General features: G+C 38.1%; 1 pseudogene; it reads left to right on the forward strand.

Annotated features, from left to right (window-relative positions):
• Positions 1–5851: 5851 nt before the first annotated feature.
• On the forward strand, positions 5852–6641 carry LOC139357366 (large ribosomal subunit protein eL8 pseudogene; annotated as a pseudogene).
• Positions 6642–20509: the final 13868 nt, after the last annotated feature.

Below are 20509 nucleotides of genomic sequence, written 5' to 3' on the forward strand. Positions count from 1 at the left end.
ATATCTTTTTAGGGAACACAATTTAGCCCATAATGGCAACTGAGAGCTCACAGATAAATCTCCTCCTAAGATTGCCCTCAGCTGAAAAGAGCCACCTCTCCCAAGTCATTCCTTTTCCCTGTGTTAACCCACATCCTAAAACTGATCACCGAGGGTGATATCAAGGCCTGAACACTCTACCCCGATTCGAGACAATTCTGCAGGGACATCCCAGCTCCGAAATTTCAAATAAGCTGGTACAGACATCTGTCTGGTCCTTCTTGTTTCACCTTCCCCATAGACATTACTGGAAAGCATACCCCAATACACTTTCCGCAGGCGACTATCCAAATCAGAATCTGCTTCCTGAATCATACCATTTGTAGTAGTGCTTCTCTGAGCTTGCTCTGTACCAGATACTGGAGACCAGAAACAAGACATATCCTAACCTCTGAAGCCTTCCTCAATATCAGAAGACATTATTAAGTACAGAAAGAAAGATTTTCATCACACATAATCTGCCTTTGAAGCCTTCATTTCCTACTGTGTGACTTGTTTATCTTACTTCCTCCTCTCCCAAATCTTAACCAATAATAATATCCTCCATCTTCTCTTTGCAAAATCTGCTTCTTGAATGAAAAAATAAAGAGGACACATATATGTGTATTGCCTTCACATTACAAATGGAGAAACAGAGATTCTATGAGGATCAATAAGGACTCAGCTCATCTGGCTTATAACAGACCCGCAAGGATGAAAACCCCAGGGCTTTTGATTGCAGAATGTGGGCTCTTTCTATCACACCAGTGGTTCCCAGACACATATTCCACAGGCCAATCAATTAAAAGCAAACAAAATTTTGGCAAACAGAAGTAAAGCTAACAACTTTGGATTTTGCCAGGAATATAAAAAAGTAAAAGCTTCAGTCTTCTACCACCACCATTTCACAATAAAACGAACATTTCAACCCAGAAAATTTTGCAAATATCAAATCTCAAAACAGAGGATTAGCAATTACAATTGAATTAATTCAGCTTCGTGAAAAATATAGCACATTGCACTTCGTTTTACTCATTTTGCCACAGACTTGTGAAATTTTTTTCAAGAACTGGTAGAGATCTAGAAAGAAAAAAAAAAACAGTTTGGATATCCCCTATAAGGTCTGGGTTTTATTCACACTAAAGTGTAAATGACCTCTTCAGGTTAGTTAGCAAAATATGTTGACTATCTAAGAAGATCTATCTAAGTCAGTTCTGATATGATCCAACATAACTAAGGACTACATGGGAATGCTACTATACTTTTCAAGAAGCAAAGCAAAAATTAAAAAAAAAAAAAACATTATATTTTATAACTTGGCTATTTTTTCCCCCAGATTTCAGATCTCTCTTAGAAGTCAAAAGCTGGCAAGGGTCCAGTTTCCAATGAGAAGGTTTTTCTTTGGCCCTATCCATTCTCATTCAAATTCCCTATAAAAGTTACATTCAACAATTTTTATTTTACCATCAGTTACCTTTGGTATGGAAATAGTTAGAATTTACATGTTAATAACTGAAACCTTGTAAAATGCCAGCTCTGGGTTTGAAATGTATGCATTTTATAATGGTTGCTGCACATACTGTCTAATTATTTGGGAGAGGTATAATGAGTTAATATATTCAGTAGTTGCAACGAATATGTCTTGAGCAGAAACACCGACTTATATATTTAAGCATCCTTTATCCAGAAGGCTCCCAAAGTGGCTCATAGATGATCTAAAGATCAGCCGCCCACCAGTGAAAGGCAGATGCCTTAGGTGAGGAAACCCTTCTGCCAGAGGTTTCAGTAGCACAGAGAACATACTGCAGCATTACACGGGGTGAGGCTCTAATTCCCCAAGTATTACAGATTTAGAACTGATGTGAGGTATTTCGTTTGAAGAACAGAAGTATTTTAAGAAGGCTGAGTGCAATTTTGAAGTGGCAATCATTCCTTAGAAGCAGCTTGTCACTGTCAAAAGAATGAAGCCTTAGGAGTTCATCAGAGCTAAGCTTGAATTCCAATTCCATTACTTATCCAGCTGGGTGACCCTGAACACAGCCCACTTCCTCCTTGTAAGTGTACAGGTGACAACGGTACCTTCTAGAAGCTTGCTGAAAAATTGAATACAAGATTGCACACAAGAAATGATAGTTTTTGTCATCACTTTATCTCTAAAATGGGAATATCCATGGATCTCAAACTACTGTGAGAATAATAATTTAAAAAATAAAGAACATTTTGTGAGGAATTATTACGTGCCAGGGAATGTGCCTAGTGCTTTACATGTATTAACTCATTGTGTCCTCACAATAAATGTATTATTTTACAGATGTAGAAACTGAGTCACTTGAAGAGAAAGTAATTTGTCCAAGTTTGTCACCCAGTTAACAAGTGGCAATATCCAAATTTGTAGTGTCTGAGTATATGGTTGGTATCAAACAAATGGTATTTAGCTGACCTCTTTAGAGAATGAACTGGAATGCCCAAGCCATTTCCCTACCTCCATTTATTTTTCTGAATATACTAAAAGAAAAAGCTCACACTGTGCCCCTTTAATCTACCTTCCCACAGAAAACTCCTTCAATTCTATTCAATGCACAAAACCATTATGGAGCTCCTGAAGAAGGCAAAGACTCTTCGAGGTACTGCAAGCACACAAATGTTTTCAGGATGCAGGTCCAGTCCTGTCTTACAGCAAGGCCACAATCACAACTAATTACCAAACAGATTAATCTGTGATCAGCCTTATAAAAAAAGGATTAGCCAAATTTTATGAACTCATTCGAGGGCAATCTGCAAAGAGGAAGGGCATCTGAGTGAGCCTCAGAGACAGAACTCTTTCTAGGCAATCTTTGATGGAGTGTCATTCCTTTGGGTTAAGTAGCCCTCTTCTAAAATATAAACACTTCTTCCCAGAAGAGGAAGGCATTGCAGTTTTTACATAGTAATTTTTTTTTTTTTTTTTTTTTTTGGAGTCAGAGTCTCGCTCTGTCGCCCAGGCTGGAGTGCAGTGGCGCGATCTCGGCTCACTACAAGCTCCGCCACCCGGGTTCACCCCATTCTCCTTCCTCAGCCTCCCTAGTAGTTGGGACTACAGGCGCCCACCACCATGCCCGGCTAATTTTTTTTGTATTTTTGGTAGAGACGGGGTTTCACCGTGTTAGCCAGGATGGTCTCGATCTCCTGACCTTGTGATCCACCCTCCTCGGCCTCTCAAAGTGCTGGGATTACAGGCGTGAGCCGCCGCCCCCAGCCTACATAGTGATTTTTTAAGATCATTGTCAGCTGTGGCTAACTGACCTTATAATGTCAGAATGCTGGGCCTTCAGAGAAAAGGAGCAGTAGGACAGGAAGGAAGCAGAAAGCAGTACACAGGTGACATGCTCCGGGGACATGCTTCGGCTGCCTCCCCAGTGTTCAGAACTATTGACCAGCCGTGTCACTGGCAGGAGCACACTGCCCTTCCTGAAAGGGATGGACAGAAATATCAGAGAGAGGATTATAGTTACACACATGACAGGACATTTCCACACAGCACGTAAACGAACAGTTCTAGAGTCAGTTTCCAGTACTTTGACAGAGCCAGAGGCAAGGGCAATGGATGGCTTGGGGGCTTCTCAACCCTCTTCATCTTATTCCATAAAGGTGGCTCTCTAAGAAATTCACTTTAATTCCAGAGGGTGACCAACATATTCAGAGGAAGGAAGATAGCTTTTTATTTGAAAAATCTATCTGAAGTTGTACTGATGTTGTATAAAATATAAGAGTTTGAAAACCAAACAGATCTGAGGGTCTCTTACCTACAGCAAGACTACAAATTCCTAGCTGTCCAACCTCAAGCAAGTTAACCTTCCAATTTAATAAGGTTGATGTAAAATATCAGGCCACACTAGAATATACATTGTATAACAGCAGGGGTCCTTTTTTATTTTAAATGCTATGTCCCCAGTGCCTAGAACATTGCCTAGCATTTATTGAATGAATTTGTGAATGAGTAAGTAAGTAAATAACAAACAATTATTTCATTCAAAGTCCACTATGTGTTAGGTATTGTTCTAATAACTGGATTTCTATGAATACTAAATGAGATGCTATCTACAAAGCAGTTGGTACACTAACTGCCTGACAGGTTCTTCCTGCCCACTGCAAATATAAAAATTAACTTACCAAGATCATGGCATTGCAGTAAAGAAAGAGTTGAATTAGGCTGAGCCCTGTGGCTCACACCTGTAATCCTAGCACTTTGGGAGGCATAGGTGGGAGGATCACTTGAGGCTAGGAGTTCGAGACCATCCTGGCCACCATGATGAAACCCCATCTCTACTAAAAATACAAAATTTAGCCATACATAGTGGCACATGCCTGTAATCCCAGTTACTGAGGAGGTTGAGGCATAACGATCACTTGAACCCAGGAGGTGGAGGTTGCAGTGAGCTGAGATCATGCCACTGCACTCCAGCCTGGGCAATCGAGCAAGACTCTGTCTCAGGTGGAAAAAAAAAACAGAGTAGAATTGATACAAGGCCATACTATGGGAGAGAGAGTTATTACTCTAATCAATCTCCCCAGAGGCTCGGAGGTTAGGAGTTTTTCAAAGATAGTTTGGTAGTCAGGGGCTAGGGTAAGGGCCATGCTGATTGGCTGGGTTGAAGATGAAATCACAGGGAATCCAAACTGTCCTCTTGTGCTGAGTTGGTTCATGGGTGCAGGCCACAGGAAAGGTTGGCAGGTCTGGATGGGGCTGTACAGTTGTCAGAAATGCAAAAACCTGAAAAGACATCTCAAAAGGCCAATCTTCCATTCTACAGTAGTAATGTTATCTGCCCGAGTAATTGGGGAAGTTGCAAATCTTATGACTTCCGGAATAATGGCTGGTAATTACTTAGAATTCAAACCCCTTTCATCCTCCTAACTTGATGGCCTTTCATTAGTTTTACAAGAAAAGTTCAGTTTTGGGGAAATGCTGTTATTATTTAAACTGTAAACTAAATTCTCCCAAAATTAGCTTGGCCCACACCCAGTAAAGAGCAAAGATAGCCAACCCGTGAGGCCAGAAGCAAGATGGAGTTAGCCGTGTCAGATCTCTTACTGTCATAATTTTGCAAAGGCAGTTTCAGTGCAATGCCAGTGCATAGTGTATGGGTAAATAAATATTGTTTCCTTTATGACATTTTAAACAAGAGCAGTGGACAACAGGGGAGAAAGTCAATCCAAGCATTACTAACCACTCATCAGTGGCCCTACACCCTCATACTGACATTTTCAGTTGATCTGAAGGAGCCTCTGTTACTCTGCTTCTTGCCATTAGTTTTTTCACCAGAAGCTATGCTTTAACCACCAGCTGAAAATCCCCAGATCTTTCTAATTCAGATACTATCAAGGTTGCAAATCAAAGTGAGCTTCACTTAAAGCAAATGCTAAACATCTAGTCCATAAAAGGCTTCCCCTAAAATAGCACTGATTTTTCTGCCAATGCATATTTTGAACACACATATTTAAATCTCCTCAGGTATGTCTTTAAGGCTCCAGTGTCCATAAAGAATTTGGTAGTATTTTTCACACAATGGGTCCCCAGTGAGTAGAGTGTTTATTAGGTGAGAGACAGAAGGCAGAGGAAGAAGAGCAAAATATGGAGAATGAAAGGAGGAGAAGAGGAAGAAGGAAAGTAGAGAAAAGGGATCTCACCCTTGCTTTGTACCTGTCTGGTCCATTTAAGCATCCCTTAAGGTGATGGGTTTTGAACATCAGTGCATAGAAGAATCATTAGCAGACTTGTTGAAAATGCAGATTCCTGCTCCCCAGCTCCCCACTCCCAAAGATTCTGACTTGCTCTCTCCTCCCACCACCCAAGATGCCAAAAGGAAAGAGGGGCAAGGGAAAGAAGGTGGCCCAGTCTCTGCTGTTTTGAAGAAGCAGAAGGTCAAGAAAGGGGTGAATTCCTGTTTGAGAAAAGGCAAAGAATTTTGGCATTGGACAAGACATCCAGAACAAAAGGGACCTCCCCTGCTTTGTCAAATAGCCCCACTATATCACGTTGCAGCTGGCAAAGAGCTACCCTCTATAAGCAGCTGAAAGTGCCTCCTGTGATCAACCTGTTCACCCAGGCCCTGAACTGCCAAATAGCTACTGACTGCTTAAGCTGACCCATGAGTACAGATCAAAGACAAAGCAAGAGAAGAAGCAGAACTTGTTGGCCTTGGCTGAGAAGAAAGCTGCCAGCAAAGGGGCTGTCCCCACTAAGAAACCACCTGTCCTTCAAGCAGGGGTTAAAACTGTCACCACCTTGCTGGACAACAAGAAGGCTCAGCTGGTGGTGATTGCACACGAAGTGGATTCCATCGAGCTGATTGTCTTCCTGACTGCCCTGTGTTGTGAGATGGGGGTCCCTCACTGCATTACCAAGGGGAAGGCAAGAGTGGGATGTCTACTAGCCCACAGGAAGACCTGAACCACTGTTGACTTCAGAAAAAGACAAAGGAGCGTTGGCTACGCTGGTAGAAGCCATCAGTACCAATTACAATGACAGATATTATGAGAACCATTCTCACTGGGGAGGCAATGTCCTGGGTCCCAAGTCTGTGGCTTGCACTGTCAAGTTGGAAAAGGCAAAGGCTAAAGAACTTGCTACTAAACTGGGTTAAATGTACACTGTTGAGTTTTCTGTACATAAAAATAAAATAATACATTTTTTTTCCCAAAAAAAAGGTGTGGGGGGGGGCGGGATTCTGATTCAGTAGGGTCCTCGGAAGGTAAATGTTAGCAAGTGTCCCCAGTCACTTCTGATACTTAGGTAGCCTTTGCAAGCCGTTTTGAGAAACATTCACCTATGGAAATAATGATGAAGACTACGGCAAGGAAGTTTAAGTTCAGGAAAAGGCCATCTACATACTGAATTCAAAATACCTTGAAATAAAAGAGTGGCCATTTTCTCTGACCTCTTATCATTGTAGGGAACAGGATTATAACATCGCTTTTACCATGTTACACTCTTGCTAAACAGCCCAACTAGTTCTCACTGCCAGCAAGATAGAGTCATAATGTCAGCAAGGCCTTTCATAAATGAATTCCCACCTATTTTTTCCAGCTTAATCTCTTTACTCATGCATATAGCCTTCATTCCAAGCAAACTAATCTATGCATTGTCCCCAAGCATGCTATAAACATCGTCTCTACATCTATGGTGGGGTTTCTAAAAATCACCTAATTTCCCCAACTTTGAGTGATCTAACACTTAATATTTCTTCAAATCCCAGGACTGATAGCACCTCCATCTTCCAGATGGCTCCTGCAAACCTGCTTCCTAGGTCCTCCAAGTTTGGTGTCCCCAGGTCTCCAAGCAAGACTCTTAAGAATTCCTGGCAGTTCCTAAAAGTCTTTGAATAAATTATCTTTTTCTCAAGTTTTCAAGAGCATTTTTCTGTTGATTTGAGTTAAAGAATCCTAAGTCAGATACAATTTTTTCTTTAACCTTTACACTTCCTACCTTACATTGGGCACTTTACCTATATTGCCTTGTTCCATTTATTTTTCATACATCTCTGTATTCTTTCCCCAACTAAATTGCAAGATCTTTTGGAGCATAGACTCTTTTATAAATTGTTTATGCATTTCTCCAAAGGCTTAGAACAGTGTCCTAAATAAAACATATGTAGTTGGGGTTGGGGGTGGGTAACTGACTACCCTCAGAGGTTCAAAGTCGCCTTTCTGGCCTCAGCATAAAGTGTTCTTAAAATTCTGTTATCAAACTAGTTCTGGAATTTTCCAAATCATTACTAATCCTTTGCCAAACCAATCTAAACTGTGATGGACAGGAAGCATTCTTGTCTGTAACATTTCCCTGGTGCTGTTGTTTAATAAAGATTGCAGCCCTGTGAACATCTGCTTAAAAACAAAAACAAAATTCCTCCAGGGTAACTTGATTTCTGATCTTCATCAGGAAACATGTTACACTCTAGCACTCATCAGAGCATTTGTAAATCCCCCACTGTTATTACAGAATGCAAACCTACCTTTTTCCCTGTGTTTAGGAGGTAAAGGTTGGGCTTTAGAGTCACAAGCCCTCCCTGTAGCTCACCAGGCTCCACTGTCTTGCCTCTTTCTTTCTAATTATCCAAAGTATATACTATTCTGCACCAAGGCTGCTTTTCATGAGTGAAGGAACATTGCTCAATCAAGTGAATTTACTATGAATCTTGCCCTTTTAATTTCCACATGGAAAACACACAAAAAACACTCCATGTAACTAAAATATTTTTAATTTACTCTTTGCAGTAATTTCATATATACTTTAAGTACCTATTCCTCAAAATAAATTGAAATTTTGGAAAAATATGGTAAAAAGATTTAAGCAGGAGCAACTTTTTTTGTATGCTGCTCATATAGCTAAAAGCTTAAGAACTTTCTTTGCAGAAACTCAGGGATATACCAAGTAGGCACATAGATATTATCAGTGTACTCAGTCTTGAAAAATACTTTTGACCACTTTTAGTATGTTTTCAGTATAAAAATGATCTCTTTTTCTCCTACTTCTAATCAAGCTACCTTTTAGTTCCTGTGGAGTTGAAAGAAAAGTGGTATATATGCAAATAGTAATAACCTTCAAGATTGACAAGAAAAATTATGCTCAAGTCTGAAGCAACCTCAAGAATATTTTCTACTTTCAGGTAACATTTCTTCTACGATAATCTAAGAGAATTCAGCCTGGGGTTGTATTAAGAATAAACAAATTATCTTCTAAAGATCTTAATGCTAAAGTTCAGACAGTGAGTGACACAATTTAGATTTCACATGAAATCTGTCTCCATCAAGAATTCCTTAGACAACCAAGTACCACATTGAGAGCTCTTATTCTCTCCAACACAATTGAAAGTGTCACATGCAAAAGAAAGCCAAAGTTTTTTTAATCGTAAGAAAACAATATGACAATGTCTTGCCTTAGACTTCAACTGAATTCCTCACTGCTTATTACTATTATTATTGATAATAGGCATTTCTGTGCCACTAAAATATTCACAGGACTCCTTACCATCACTGTATCTATAAGCTGCTCCTCAACCTCTGCGTGAGATGAATTAGTTATATTCTGACTTTTACTAACAGTGAAACAAAGACCTCAAGTAAATAAGTAATCTGAGTCTTATAAAATGTTTTCACTTAACAGAAATCAGAAATCATAATTTTTTATTACACGTCAACATTCTGAAACACTATGAGATGAAAACACACACACAAAATCCACCAATTATGGAAAGAATCATTTAAACAAAAATAGCTCAAAGGGAGCTCCATGAGTCTACAACTTCATTTTCTTTGCAGTTTCATCCAAGAAAGCATATATTAACCTTGTACCCAGGCTTAACTAATTTTTCCAAGCAATTGCCAGAAACTTTCTTAGAAGTGCTAGTTCTTATTCTAATAGTTATGATATCTAAATTCATGTGTGACAGAAACCTTGTTTTACTAAGAACAAGAGAGCGTTTTAATCATGAAACCAACTTTCTTGCCAATAAACTGCCACAATACAGCCACCGTACAGTTGCTTTCCTGGCCAGTCAGTAATGCATGAGGTACAATTTCAAACTAGGACATTTATCGGTTGTTTATTCCTAGTGAAGTCCACAGTGCTACAAGCAGAACTACTGGGTTAGTTTTCCTCTTTATAAATGTCAGCTCATATTTTCTTTAAGCACAGAACTTTGAGAGAAAGAGATAAGAAAATAAAGGAAGCAAGCTTTGTTTGAATGTCTCTTGCATAGCCAGTAATGGCAAACACTTTACTCCAGCAAGAGGTAATGCATGGAAGCATTTAACACAGTGTATACCTTAAAGACAGTGCTTAGTAACTCATAATTAAAACTAAGATGAAAAACTCAATGAGCCCTTCCTCTGACTAGCATTTACCTGATGTGAGATAGGCATTTCTTCTTGCCCTAGGAGTGATTATTTCTAGAAGAATCACAGAAAGCCCAATGTACCAGATTGAGTTATTAACAATCTGTTGTCTCTAATTTATCTGAATGTTTCAAACAATGTAAGCAACATATCAAACATATTTATTTTAAAAAGAAAAGGAGTCATTATTTGGAGTTGATAACAAAGAGGGGAGTTGCACCACCTCCATGGCCCCACGACCCCAGTCCTGTTGCCAGCATTGAAAATCAGGGTTATCCCACAGCTACACTGTTCCCAGCCCAAATCCTGGAACTCTCCAATGATCAGCAATTGGAATGGCCCTGCCTGCAAGCTTGCTACATGGTAGCCCTGTAAGATTCCTCCTTAGGCATGTGGGCCCTCAGAGTGAATATGGCTTAAAGCAAATGTAGATGTGATGACTCTTTCTGAACTATGGTTCAACTTTGGTGTCTGGCTTTTCCTGTCCGAGATAGAATAGAGATGTAATGTTGGGTCTCGAGAGGTCATTCTAGTGAATGTAGTGACAACTGCAGATATCAGTCCCAGGCTATGACAAGGGCTCAGACCTTCATAAAGGGCTCAGTCATCACCTCCTAGATTAGCTGGTCCCTGTACCCCAAGGCCATTGCCTCAGACATGAGTGCTTTCCCTTGAATGTTGTCTCCTTTGAAACCTGGGGCAGAGGGCAAGGATCTTACTAGTATTAGCTCAACAGCTATTTCTTACTTAGCTAAAGAAATACAGTCAGCTAAGGCAGTCTTCTGACTGGGTCATGTTGATCAATATGAAAAAATCTGTTTCTTTTCTATTTATTTCAAGCCAAGACAGACTCACTAGCTGAACACTAAATGTGATGTTTATGACTTGTGTTTTTCTTTGTTTCCAAGGAAGATCATATTAATAAATTTATAGGAAAATTTCCAATATACAGACTGATACCTACATTGTTTTTTCTCATCCTCCAAGTTTAAATACCTACAAACAGAACCTTAAAAAATATCTAAGAAAAATTTGTATATAACGCTACATAGGAAACATTTATTCATTCAATACACAATAAACACTTTTGAAGTGTCCCAGTGGTGCACAAGACAGAGACAGCCACTGCCCTCAAGAAACAAATAATCTGTCCCCAGGTTCTTAAAAGGGCTAAAAGATTTTGCCAACACAAATGCCTTCTATAAGGAAAAAGCATCTCATCTAGTGTTATTCCCAAAGTAGGGGCTCAGCAGTAGTTAATTAATAATGATGAAGAACAATCAGTCCCTCATGAAACTGACTCAGTATTCCAGAAGTGTCACTATTTAAATGTGGCCTACATTTTCCCATCTTTTCTTATCAAAGTGACACTTTGTCTCAGTACATTGGCTGCAATGTGCATACAGGTACCTCACTGAAAGTGTAAAAACACATCTCTCAGCATGCTAGGGATGTAGATGCTGACATTTATTTTGCCTGTACTCTCAGGGTGGCATTACAGTTCCACAGAGAAGCAGAAACAAAGAAGTTGGGTTTACTCTAGATAAATATAAGCTTACAAGTCATGAGCAACTGATCATCTACCAGTACTTAAGTACATGAATGTACTTAAGTCAAAAGTGAGGGGGTCTCCACTGGGGGTCTATGTGGGGTTTCAGCAGCCTCAGCTCCCAGATCTTTCACAGTCAGAAGTCTATTATGGCTTCATGTATTGCTCAGTAAGTTATAACTTTATAAGTTGACATTTTCCCTAGTCCTTCCAACAGGACTGTAGGAGTTAAAATTCTTTGAGGTCCAACTGTTCAGTTGAAATTACCAAGGGCAGGCCTATTGCTATGGTCAAATGCTCTATGCTCCCATAACGCTTATCTTCTCAATACCCCATTCTCTCTTATGCTTCAGGACTTTTAAACATGTTGGGTTCTACCAAACCCCATCCCCTCCCCACCACCATCGACACACACACACACACACACACATGCACACATTTGTTCACCGTGGAAAATTCTTAGTTATCCTTCAATGCTCAGACCAAAAATCCATTGTCCTATGTCAATGTCATAGGGACAGGACTCCTGTAGGGTGGTGTTCACAATTCTGTTCTGAAATTTAACATAAATTGTAATACATCTATTTATATACAAGTTCCAAAGTCAATCAATGAAATCTTCAAGTACAGGAACTAAAACTTATTTACCTTTTATCTTCACAGGATCCTTGGAACACATTAAGTACTTATTAAATAGTTAAATTTGATTAAGTGCTTATTAGATGAATAAATACATGGATGAATGAAACAAACCCATCCCATCCAAGATTATTTCATAACCCCACTACCACAAAGGTCTTTTGTCAGGACAACCATTTTCAAGTAGAGCCAGGTTCACTTTAGATCAAGTTAATCCTTAGTGAGACATTCTGAGAACTTCTGACCCTCGGTGAGATTTAGGCATGTTAGCAGAAGCCATAAGTTGTTTTTTTTTCTATTACAGCTGAAAATATATATGAATATTAATAGTCATTACAAGAAGCTCTGGAGCTTTGGGGAAAAATATGTGGATTTCAAGGAAAAGAAATATTCTATCTCTGGCACAATTTCAAGTATCAAGAGCAGAGTCTTCTTAATGAAGTGTTAACGAAGTGTCAGCATAGACCAGAATGCTGCTGATTTGCATACTCCTTGGTTAATAGTGTTAAAATAGGATTGTGTGGATGTTAAATCCTATTTATTTTATAGAGCTGAAACGCCTGTTAAGATTATTGATTCCTTGTGGCAATTCTTGGTACAGAATCGTCTAGTAAATTAAAAGAGGATTCATTTGGCTACTCTGGAATGGTTATAATTCTAATTTTCAAGCAATGTATTTCTTTATTGTATTCACAAAGTAAAAGATTGTATGGCCTTGAATTTCACAGACAACCTCTTGATCCTGAAAATCTGAGATTTTTGTGTACTAGAGAAAGACTTAATGATCACTAGGCTCATAGTTACTAAACCCAACCATTCACTCTCATCCACAAAAGTATTGGAGGTAAGGCATAAGTGTTAACGACAAGATTGTATCACTGGATTTTTGGAATATAGAGCAATTACTCTCTGAAATATGTACCATCAGCAAAGTAGCTTAAATATATATACACACACAAAAAAAATATATATATATATAAAATATAAATATATATTTTGTGTGTGTGCGTGTATATATAAGATGCATATTTAATACATAATTTATTAAATATTGTTTTTATAAACATAAGCAAAATTTAAAATTATATATGCATATAAACATAAATGATACATTAATTATAACAGTTATAATGCATAATATATAAAAATATGTGAAATATATTTTATATTAATATGTATTTATGTATTAAATTATGTGGTATATATATTATACATATAAAGTCATTTTAACTTGACCTTCTAAATGTTTTCCAGCAAATATCATTTTGTTCTATTCCTACTATGTTCCCAGTTTTAAATCCTTATTATTTGCCTTTTGGGCCACTCATGCAACTCCTTAAATTCAGTATTTTCTCTCTTAAATTAATCTTTCTATTAGTCACTATCATGATTTATCTAAAATCTAAATGTTTCCTTGGTTTGAAGCCCTTTAATGACCCACATTACTTATACTACAGGCTTGAGCTCCTTAACAAAGTAATAAAGAAGTAACTCCTGCTTATCTTTCAATCTCATCTCCGATAACATCATGCCTTGCTTTTTAAACCATGAAATACATAAGTGTAATAGTTTTACTACTTTACATAGAGTATGATGATTTTTGTTTGTTTGCTTGCTTTGGATTTTGGGGATTTTTAAAACCTCTATGGCTTGTAATCAGAATTTTCTTCTCACCTTAGGCTTCAATATTTCAAGACTAAGCTTGGGTGTCACCTTTTCCTTGAAGTTTTCTCTTATCCCCCAAGACGGTGGGAGTGCAGTGGTGCAGTCATGACTGCATATGTGATGCAGCTTTGAACTCCTGGGCTTAAAGGATCCTCCCACTTCAGCCTCCTGAGCAGCTGTGATTACAGGTGTGGGGTACTGCACTCAGCCCCATGCATTCTTTAATGCCTTCTACTTATCTCTAGTCTTATTCTGAATATTTTGGTTTATTTTTTTTTTCTGTTAGACAGTGAGCTCCATGAAGGCATAAACTATGTTGTAGTTATCTGCCAATCCTAACACATTGTTTGGTGGATAGCTGTTGAATGGATGATGGAATGGAGACATTCTTGATCACTTCTAACTGCTCTTAAGAAAAAAATGTGTTAAGTTCTTGGGCAAGAGTGAATGAGCTAAAGTCCTCAGACCTGCTCTTGTTTCATTCTTTTCTGTATTTGTTCATTTACTTTACCAATTCCACCTTTCCCCTTTTTTTTAGATTTTTTAAAACTAATTCTTCTTCAGAGGTTTTTTTTTCTTAGAGTTTTTAAAATTAATTCCAGAAATTAACGATTTTGGGATGAACTTCACCACCTTTATTTCTATAGCACCAAACATGATTGTATTTAATTTTCTACTGGAAATGTCTGTGCAATTCAAGAACATATGGGATTCCTCTCCAATATAAACATGGTGAAATTGTTTGCTTTAATTTTCTCTTACTTAGTTATAAAAGGGAAAAGGATAATAAATGCAACTTGGATTCTTGATCTTTTGATATAATTTCTAACTTTAATATTACCTTAAAAACATCCTCCCCCACTGGACAGAAAAAAATTACTTTGGCATTTCTTCTTGCACTACAATAATGTACAAGGAGCTGAAATACAATGAATAGGATCTAATCCTGCCTTCAAGAGATTTATAAACTTGTGAAGAAATAAGACAAGAAACCAGACATCTACAATTCAGTTGTGAAAAATGTTCTAACTCACTAGAGAGCCACTTTTTGAGCTGGATCCCAAGCACACGGAGCTGAAGTGCAGGAGGTCTCCTGAGAATTGGCATCCCCACCACTCTAATGCAGTGCCACAGCTCTGTCAGTATGGGGAACGTCCATCAGTGTCCTGGCTGTGATCAGCAGATATATTTTAGCTCTTCAGCCACAAAGCAAAATAAGCAAGATGTCAGCACTGTCTTAACAAGACAGATTGCCTGTTAAAAGGGTGTTTAATTCTTGGGATAGAATTTCAGGTGACTCAAATGGGAGGCATACCCTCAAGTTCCCAAACGTCCTTGTCTAGAAGAGTATCAGAATTATCATGTCCTGGTTCAATTCGGCACAAAGCTCGGACAATAGCTCTCATCCCTAGGAATTATAAAAGTAGGGGCAACCAAGCCGTGTCTCAGAAAAGAGCAAGCTAGCCTTCTTAAGTATGTTAAACAACTAGTGCTGATGGTTAACAAAAACTCTAAAGCAACTTGGGTAGAGCTTAAAAGCCACTGATGAGGATCGCTAATTCAAACATTTATTCATATATTTATGTATTTATTTATTTGATCCTTATGGGGAGATCACTGTGTATCAGGAAATGTCGTAGGAAATAGAAAGACAATCATGGATGAGATATAATTCCCACCCTCAAAGGCCTACTATTTAGAAGTTCAAGTAACCCATAATTATAATAGAATGTTCCAAGTGCACAGGAGGCTATGGGAACTTAGGAGGGCCAGTAAGCCCAGGCCTGGGATAATGGAAAACTTCTCAGTCAAAGGAAATTCTACACTCAGTCTTGAAGAAATAAGAGAAGGAGTTAGGGATCCTACCTTGTGTTTGCCTTTGGTTAACTCAGATTTTCATTGCATACCTTCTGTGCATTCATTATGTGATACAGAGGTCCTGGAGATCTTCTCTTGAGATAAATTAAGATGCTTTGCAGATGCTTTATGAGTATGTAATTCTAAATCTTGATGGCTTTACTGCTTACTCTATTATACTCACGAATGATTTTTAACCAAGTGGTGTGTCAAGCAGGGTTTTGGTAAAAGTCCCTAAGATGTAAAATTCTTTACAGAAGTTTACCAAATGAATCCTGCAAAGGAAGATCCTTGGAAGGATTTTGACCTGAGCCTTTACTGAGGATCAACATGAAAACTGGCTTAGGCACAGAACAGGGCTAGATGTTTCTGGCTTATATATGTGATGTAGTCTTCTTTTTTTTTTTTTTTTTTTGTGAGATGGAGTCTTGCTCTGTCACCCAGGCTGGAGTGCAGTGGCCGGATCTCAGCTCACTGCAAGCTCTGCCTCCTGGGTGTACGCCGTTCTCCTGCCTCAGCCTCCCGAGTAGCTGGGACTACAGGCGCCCGCCACCTCGCCCGGCTAGTTTTTTTGTATTTTTTAGTAGAGACGGGGTTTCACCGTGTTAGCCGGGATCATCTCTCGATCTCCTGGCCTCGTGATCCGCCCGTCTCGGCCTCCCAAAGTGCTGGGATTACAGGCTTGAGTAGTCTTCTTAAATGAACATTATTCTCAGTTGAAGTGGTTACCAGTAGATGAAAATATGCAAATGCTTAATTCATGCTAACTTACTAATGGAGATTGTCTTCAAAGAGACCATAAATTCTTTCTCTAAACTTCTGAGGCATAAAAATATTAACTTTACTCATCAATAACTTGACTGATTGGTTCTGGAATGCAGAGTTGTTAGATACTTTGTGTATTTCCACAGGAACATTTTAATATTATTTTCATTTGATTTTTTTGTTTTTAATCACAGCTTAAAAATCAGACATGCACATTCTAAAATGCTTCACTAAACAGCTGTCATTATTCTCAACACAATCTTTTTAATTTAATCTATTGATACACTATATTTATCAATGTGTTTTTGTGACAGGCCCTTAAATTGTTGAGACTAAATGTTTATCAAAATTTTTCAAAAAGGATGCATAGCAAACTGTTTACATCACTTACTCCTGTGGGAGTGGTGAAGGCATGGGGGTAAGGGCAAGTTCCATTTTTCACTGTGAAATTTCTGAACTTAGACTGTAACCACTGAATTTTAAGTTTATGATGAAACCTAGAAGAATATGTTATATTTCCTATTTCTGAAATGTTCTCTCTTACAAGAGACAGATACTTATGAAGAAATACCGAATTAATGAGAGTTCAGGTGCAACATTGGATTTAAAATTAAGCTCTTGTGTTATTTCCATAATCCCTCTTTGCTGTGCATATCAGGAATATAGCAAATGAAAGCTGCAACATTATCAGCAAAAGAATCATAAAAATAAGTGAGCAGATAATTGAGCAAACACCACTTTAATCTCTCAAACAAATGCTACCAGCACTAACACAACCCCACTTACGAGTCAAATATGGGAATGGGTGGCTGACTTTAAACTTCCAAAGCACATTCTGTACTCCAAATCTTGGAATTATGGTCTCTTACAAGAAAGACAATAAAAAGGCATGGAAATATTTGTAAGAGCAACATAAATAATGCAAAATCAATTTTTTAAATCAGGTCCACTCTACATGCATGACCAAGCCAAAGTATTTAAAAACGTACACTGACATCAGGGCAACTAGCTGAGTGTGAAAAATCTCATCTATGGAAACACACAGGTTTTGGTGACATGAAATGAGATTACTGACCATTTATGCTACAATGGATTGAACGAAAGGAATGGAAGAAGAAATATGCTAAATTAGAATCATGATTAGTTTGTTTTACCGGCTTAGGCAACGCATACAACTGTAAATCACTCTGGTCCAGGAAATCAGATATAAGAGTTCTAGTAATGCCTGTGCTACTAACTACAGCCTTAGGAAAGACCTTTCACCCCCTCTAACATAAAGATGATACTTGTCCTTTATGCATTATAAGGCTCGGAACTTGAGGAGTGCAACCAAGGGTTTCTCGCAAATGCTTGAGAAAAGAGCTCTTTTGTAAGGGAAATCATAACCCTAACCACATATGTTCCTGTTCCCCAAGCCTCTACTGAAATGGCATGGCCCTCCAACTTGGCAAGAATGAGAGTAAAGCTCTTAACGTTCATAACATAATGATAACTCTGTCTCCCTCATGTCTGGTGTCTAAAGCACATGGCTTTCACATTAGCTAACATTAAAGAATAGCTGTTCCATGGGTAGTTGTAAGAGACGCATGAATTGTCTGTAAGCCTGCACGTGCCAAAGACTAACTTGAGACATCTGATATTTGAAAAAGACCGTCTAATGGGTATGCTAAATATCTTTCCTTCTAGGTTCTAACATCGTGTGTTAGATCATCAGGAAGCCACGTACCTGGGTGAAATTATCTCAGTTCTCCATAGAAATGCCTTCACTGACTGCTGATAAAGGATTTTGCCCTGAGCCTTTACTGAGGGTCAATATGAAAACTGGCTTATCAGTATTTCTATTGTTTTTGGAAAACTGTTGCCAGGCAGTGTCCACTATGCCTGCAAATAGCCAGTTTTGAAAGGGAGTACAGAAATTCACATTTAACTTAATTTCAAGAAGAGGTTAGTTTCTGTCTGTGAGTGTGTATGCTTTCTTTGGGGTGCAGTGAATATCAAGGAACGAATGAGCTTCCTTTTTGCATAGGTATGAGAAAACTCAGAGCTAAATTCATACATACCTTAGAAATTCGCTTACCTTAGGTTATGGCACTTTATTCTTCATGCTTTTTAAAAATAGTCTTTCTTGTATTTCAATTACCAAATACCCATTTTACATGTTTGACTTGGGAGCTTCTTTCTGTATTTTTCGGATTTCAGAGGTATATAGCTGAGGGTAAGTAGGAAAGGAAGTAAAACTCGCTGAACATCACTCTGTCACAGGGAGTTTAAATACATAACCTTAGGTATTTGTCAGCAACACCCTTTCCTAAAGATGAGGTTCAGCTATATCAAATAACATAATCAACGTTACAGAACTAGTAAGAGTCACAGCTGATATTTGAACCCAGGTTTTTCTGATTTTATCCAAAGCCTATCTTCCTATTTATGATCTACTACATATATATTAAACATTCATTATTCATTATTATCATAAGCTAATTTGGGGCTTGGTTATTAAGTTAATTAAATAATTAAATACCCATTCCCTTTTGTTGTATTGTTGTGAGGGTAAAATAATACTAAATACATGAAAGCACTCTGAAAGAATTTTATTTTATTTTATTTTATTTTTATTATTTATTTTAGACAGAGTCTCACTCTGTTGCCCTGGCTGGAGTGCAGTGGCGCGATCTCGGCTCACTGCAACCTCTGCCTCCCGCGTTTAAGTGATTCTCATGTTTCAGTCTCCAGAGTAGCTGGGATTACTGGCACCTACCACACACTCAGCTAATTTTTGTATTTTTAATAGAGACAGGGTTTCACCATGTTGGCCAGGCTTTCTTGATCTCCTGACCTCAGGTGATCCGCCCGCCTCGGCCTCCCAAAGTGTTGGCATTTCAGGAGTGAGCCACCAAGCCTGGCTATGAAAGAATTTTAAAATGGTATACAACTGTATTGTATTATCTATTACTCTCATATTGATAATTATAAGTCTTGAATTATTATATCAAAATCTAAGGACTGTATGTGAGTATGTAATTCTAAATCTTGAGGGCTTCCTTGCTTACTCTGTTAGTACTCAAGAATGATCTTTAACCAAGCAGTGTGCCAAGAAGAGTTTTGGTAAAAGTCCCTAGGATGTAAAATTCTTTACAGAAGTTCACCAACAAATGACATTCTAAAGTGAACTTCAGCCCATAAAATCCTATTTTAGTAAAGAAATTATTATGACACCATTCCATCTTCCTGCAAGCCATCTGAAGCCATTCATTTGAAAATCCTACAGTGGTTCTCTGACCTGCAAACAGGTATTTTCTATTTGTGAGTATGTCAAATAAAGAGGGATAAACTATTTTTTCCTAGAGCCTGAGAAACAGCCTCAGACTTTAATGATCAACTGTCTCTAAAAACAGACAAGAACAGTCTCTCCACTCTTCATCTGAGCCCAAATCCTCAGCCAATATTAAAGTGCAACCTCATCATACTTGATCCTATTTCATTAATAAGTTTCACTATCTCTTCTCATTCCAGCTCTTTAACCTTCCAAAAAAAAAAAAAAAGACTTTTACTACTTCAGCTCTTGATACTAGTTATATTTTTCATTTTGTGTTAGTACTATTTCCTTTAGCTTGTCAGTAATATATATATATATATATATATATATATATGAACAAAACATTCTACATGAGAAAGCACAAATATTCTTCTAAGCCTCAACAGCAACAGCAAGTATCACACAATGAAAACATCACTGTAATGGAAAGACTTCAGTGCTGCTTCATTATTAAAAAGATAAACAACTCAGGAAGTAGACTGCAGAACTTGGTGCTATTTAAATAAAGCTTAATTCCTTCAGTGAACATTTAGCAAACTGTAGACAAAATATTTTCTCTCCCTTATTTTTAACTTAATGAATTGCAATAATACCCTCATGTAACCTTAGCCTAGACATTATCATTGCTGGTGGTTGGGGTGCCTTTGTTTTAAGAGCCCAGAAATAAGCGCCTACATCTATGATCAACTAATTTTCTTTTTCCTTTTTTTTTTTTTTTTTTTTTGAGGCATGCTCTCACTGTGTTGCCCAGGTTAGAGTACAGTGGCATGATCATGACTCACTACAGCTTCGACCTCCAAGGCGTAGGCCATTTGCTCACCTCTGCC

Source organism: Macaca nemestrina, chromosome 12, assembly GCF_043159975.1.
Source record: "Macaca nemestrina isolate mMacNem1 chromosome 12, mMacNem.hap1, whole genome shotgun sequence".
Classification (NCBI taxonomy): domain Eukaryota; kingdom Metazoa; phylum Chordata; class Mammalia; order Primates; family Cercopithecidae; genus Macaca; species Macaca nemestrina.